A 5740-nucleotide genomic window follows, 5' to 3' on the forward strand; every position below is an offset into this window, starting at 1 on the left:
AAGAAAGAAGTTAAGTTCCGTTGGGACGAGAAGTGTGAGGAAGCATTTCACACTTTAAGAAAACTTCTGACGACTGCTCCAGTACTAGCTCAGCCAGATAGTAACCAGCCTTTTGATGTCTTCTGCGACGCTTCTGGAATTGGCCTTGGTTGTGTTCTTATGCAAAACAACCGGGTTATTGCTTATGCATCCCGAGCACTTCGGACTCATGAGCAAAATTATCCAACACATGATCTTGAATTGGCAGCAGTTATCCATGCTCTCAAGATCTGGAGACATCATCTTATGGGCGCTAAGTGTAACGTTTACACTGACCATAAGAGCCTCAAGTATATTTTCACTCAGGCTGATTTAAATATGAGGCAAAGACGTTGGTTGGAGTTAATCAAGGATTATGACCTTGAAGTACACTATCATCCGGGCAAAGCTAATGTGGTTGCGGATGCACTTAGCCGCAAGTCACATTGTCATTGCTTAACCATGTCCCCTTTTAATGACACTCTTTGCCATCAAATGCGGAGACTCAATCTGGAGATTATTCCCCAAGGTAGTTTAAACTTGATCTCCATTGAGTCTACTTTGCGGGATAAAATCGTCATGTCGCAGCTACATGATGAGGGTGTCAAAATTATTAAATCCAAGCTATCCCAGGGAGAAGCTAAGTATTGGTGTTTTCACACTGATCGTCAAGGAGTCCTATGGTTCAACGATCGACTTGTTGTCCCTAAGGATCATCAACTTCGTAAGCAAATCCTCGACGAAGCACATTTGTCCAAATTCTCTATTCATCCTGGTAGCACCAAGATGTATCACGATCTTCGGCAACATTTTTGGTGGACCAGAATGAAGAGAGAAATTGCCAAATATGTGTCCGAGTGCGATACATGCTAGAGAGTCAAAGCCAGTCATCTCAAGGCTTCTGGTACACTTCAGCCATTACCCATTCCGTCATGGAAATGGGAAGACATTAGTATGGATTTCATTGTCGGTCTTCCCAACACATCTCAAAAACATGACTCCATATGGGTAATCATCGATAGACTCACAAAAACAGCTCATTTTCTTCCGGTGCGTACCACTTACTCTGCTAAGAAGTATGCCGAAGTCTATCTGGAACAAATCGTTCGATTGCATGGGGTTCCGAAAACTATCATATCTGATCGTGGGCCCCAATTTATTGCACGGTTCTGGGAGCAGCTACAATCAGCTCTAGGAACCAAATTGATTCGAAGCTCTGCATATCACCCCCAGACTGATGGGCAGACTGAGCGAGTTAACCAAATTCTTGAAGACATGCTCCGAGCTTGTATTATTTATTATGGTACAAGTTGGGACAAGTGTCTTGGTCTAGCTGAATTTGCTTACAACAACAGTTACCAAGCTAGTCTTCAAATGGCTCCTTTCGAAGCGTTATATGGTCGTAGATGCCGAACTCCTTTGAGTTGGTCAGAGACCGGTGAACGCAAAGTCTTCGGACCAGACCTAGTTGTTGAAGCCGAAGATAAGGTTAAGGTTATTCAATCTAATCTTAAAACCGCTCAGTCCAGACAAAAGAGTTATGCAGATAAAAGGAGAAAACCTCTACAATTCCAGATAGGAGATTTTGTATATCTCCGAGTATCACCTACCAAAGGCGTCCAACGCTTTGGCATAAAAGGGAAATTAGCACCTCGATATGTCGGACCCTTTGAAATTCTCGACGTTTGTGGCCCAGTGGCATACAAACTTTGCCTTCCGTCTCAATTGGCTACTATTCACAATGTATTTCATATTTCTCAACTTAAGAAGTGTGTCAAAGTACCCACGGAAATTGTTGAAACATGTGCCATTGAGATTGAACCCGATCTCTCGTACATCGAGCAACCTCTTCAAATCCTGGATACTAAGGAGAGATTCACCAGAAGAAGGGCAGTTAAGATGTACAAAATCTTATGGGATCATCACACCGAAGAAGAAGCGACTTGGGAAACTGAGTCTTATCTTCAACGGAATTTTCCAGACTTCCTTCAAGCCAATCCCCAAATCTAATCATTCAATTCTGTTCAGCTTCGGAATCTCGGGACGAGATTCTTTTTAAGGGGGGAAGGCTGTGATATCCAGGTAGTTAGACAACTAGATACTAAGTTTGGGTATATTATATGTAAGTAGAATAATGTATACAAGTTGTACAAAGCATAAGAGTATATTTGTAAATTATAAGTTTTATAAAGTCTCATGTGCAAGTATGTGAAAATGTTCTTAAATGTCAAATTTCAGATGGTTATAGTAAAGAAAAGAGCAAAGGTTAAATCAACACAAAGGGAAATAGGCTTTATATGAAATTAAGGACCTTTATGTAATTAATACAAACATATAAGGACTTACATGTGAAATGGTAAAAAGATAAAAGTAAAACTTAGTTTTACCTAAGGACTAAAGTGTAAGAAGAGCTAGTAATGATGACTGCAGGAAAACTTGCAAAAAGACCCTAAGCATTAAAGCAAATTGTTTGAATTACAAGACAAAGTGTATAATTTGAATGGTGCTCTAAAGTTTAAAATAAAACTTTATTCTTTGAGATTTTGAACTTGAACCTTAAAGCAATCTTGTAGGATTTAAAATTCTCTACAACTTTCATGTAGAGCACTTTTTCATTTGACCTTTGTGGCAGTGGGAAAACTTTAGTTTACAGAGGGGTCCCTGAATTCTTTAGAAATTGCGAACAGGTCCTCCTGACATCTCTCTGCTTCTTCCTCCTCTGGCCGCGCCGCTTCCCCCTTCTGCGCCGCTCCTGCCACCGCCGCTCCGCCGCCGATATCACGCCCCGAGCGCCACCTCCAGCTGCCACAACCTCCCACGCGTCATTCCCTCTCGGTCTCGACTTCTTTCCTCTCCCCTCCTGGCTTCATGCGCGCGCGCCACGGTAACCCGAGGCTGCCGCCGGCCGCCACCTCCTGGTCGCTGTGGACAGGTCATCCGGGTGCCTTAACCCTCTCGCTCTCGCGCGCAGCAGCACCACACCCACACCCACCTGCTGTTTTGCTAACCCCAGCGTCCAATTTCCAGTACTCGAGCTGCACTCCGCCGCCGCCGTCCCCTTCCTCTCCGGCCGCGCACCACCCGCCCGTGGGCAGCCCACACCGGACCACCTCCGCCCAAGCCAACACTTGCACAAGCTCTTCCGTAGTCCACTGGTGCTCCTCGACCACTTGTGGCCCTCCAATTTCCATTGCAAACTCGTCGCCGACGAGCACCATCCGCCGCCGCCCTCGGCCTCACCGTGGGCAGCACCACTCACGCAGTCCCGAGCCCCCACAACCCATAAACAGCACCACATCATCACCCTGAAGCTGTACGACCCATCCATTGTTCCCTAGTGCACTACAGAGCCTCCCGACGCTCGCCGGCGTTCTTCCTCGCCGCCGCCGCCTCGGTCTTCGTCGAACTCCCTCAATCTTGCATGAATTCATCCAATTGTTGACACGTGCACGTTCCTCACGACTCCCTGGTTCTCGTGCGCAGGATCTTGGCCCACGTTCATCGCCGGAGCACCCTCGTCGCCGTCGACCCCTCCGCTGTCACCTCGGGTTCAAGTCGAATCCCACTGTTCCGGCCATCCCCGTCCACGACACGTAGCATAACAAGACCACAGTAAGCTCCTGACCCGATTCCTGCACTTAGATCTCGCCGCCGGTGACCGCCGTCGCCGGAACACGGCCGTCCCGATCTCACTCTGTTCGGGTTCACGACCAAGGGCCTCGGGTTAGAGGGAAAGGAAATCCAGGGGGTTAAGTGTAAAGCCATAGACTCAGAGGAATAGTGCCCAGGGACTTACTTATGTATTTTGGCTGTCAACTTAGAAATACCATATCTCTTAAAGAAAATTCATAAAATAGTAAACTAAATTTTGTTAGAAACTTTAGACAAGGATCTGTAACTTTTCTTTAAGAGTCAACTTCAGTTTTTGAATGTTTGATGACCTAATTTAAATATCAAAGTTAATTGCTTGTAGGCTTAAGAATTACATAGTAATTCATAGAAAAATGATAAATTAGTAAACTAGTATCAATAATTTTCTTTTAACATGTAGAATTGAAGGAAAATAATTAATCTTGTATTCTAATAATATTTTCTTATTGTATAGATTTTGTTAGAATAATGTGTAGTTTACATAATATAATTAATAAACACACTTTCATATATTCAAAAATCATGAAAAATATATTAATGTTCTGTTTTGTATTAGTGCAACATATTATTAAATTTTTAACTAAAAATTAGATGTTAACTCATTAAGATATAATATATTGGTTATAAGGTAATAGTAGTTTAAAAGTTTATATAAATTGTAAGGTCAATTTGTAAAGCTTTTTAATATAAATATTAAAAACCACCCCACTGGTTGCTCCATGCTACTAGTTAGTTAATTAATGTAATCAACCCCGTTGTCTAAAGGATTTAGATAAAATAACGAATACTCAATAAATGACTGCCCAGTACAGGGTAATTAGGAGATGTATCAAAATAAAATGGTATTTATATTGGATTGCAACTTTATCGGGAAGTAAATAAAAGTAAAGGCATTCCCATAACTTGTAATTTGCATCTCATGTAGACTCGACCACTCTCGCCGACGGGGATTATCAGTTGATCCCGGAACAAGAAGAAGGTTATTCGAAGACCCCGGAATCTTGTCACGGATTTCTCTGAAGCCCCGAACCAAGGTTCGGAAAAAGCTAGTTTGACTAACCCCAACCCTGCTAGCGAAGGCAAGCCCCGGACATAACCCCTACCTTATTACACTGCAACCTATATTATTTTATATATCTCTTTATGCATTAGGTTCTTAGGAGTTGTTTGGAAACTTAGTTGCATTATTCTAGGAACCACTGTATTGAACACTAGAACTGGAGTCCGACTAGCTGCTCTGCTTATAGGACCGGTAGAAGTCGAGTGATTTCCTGTCACTCGCGCGATATAGGAATTGTAATGTTTACATTCCTGCTATCACTATAAGGATGCCGGACGGGAGTTTTATGAGGTATCATGGTCAAGATGATACCCGTCTGTTTAGATGAATTTGTTAAGGTCGCAGTGTGTGGTAGCGGTGGTTAAGCGTTTGAAAGTACTAACCACATGCCGTGAAATATGGTAAGCGGTAAGCCTAGTAACCGATCGGCCCGAGGAGTGGACATACCACCCACCACATGTATTTGCTTCTTTTGGTTACTTAGTTCGACGTGTAGGCATATGTGTTGCTGGGCAACCAGGAGTACGGGTTTTGTAGTCGCGCTACAGACGTACGTCCTGCACTTTTGTAGTGCATATGACCTGCAGTCGCTTGTGGTGGCCCTGATCCACGAGTCGGAATGAAAGGCAAACGGTTGCTTCGGAACGACCCTATGGTTTTCCAAGCGTGTGTGTTAGGTTTACCTTGCAAGGGTTGAATCTCGATTCAGAATCGTCCGCCTCTCACGATGTATGAGACTGCTTATCCCCTTTATCACATAGAGTAACAAGAGTAATCATGTGATTATTAAAGATGATGTTTGAGTAAAGATTCTACCATCTTTGGATAGTTATAGGTGCTTACCTAGAATGGTTAATTCAACTAGAACCTGAAAGCTAAAAATTGAAAATAAGGATCTACTCTTTGTTGCTTTTCAGCTGAAAACCCTACCCAAAGCTAAAAGCCAGCATGAGTCTAGTTATGGGCTAAGATATACCCAATTCGGGTAAGTCTTGTTGAGTATTAGTATAC

The sequence above is a fragment of the Panicum hallii genome, chromosome 3, assembly GCF_002211085.1.
Source record: "Panicum hallii strain FIL2 chromosome 3, PHallii_v3.1, whole genome shotgun sequence".
Classification (NCBI taxonomy): Eukaryota; Viridiplantae; Streptophyta; class Magnoliopsida; order Poales; family Poaceae; genus Panicum; species Panicum hallii.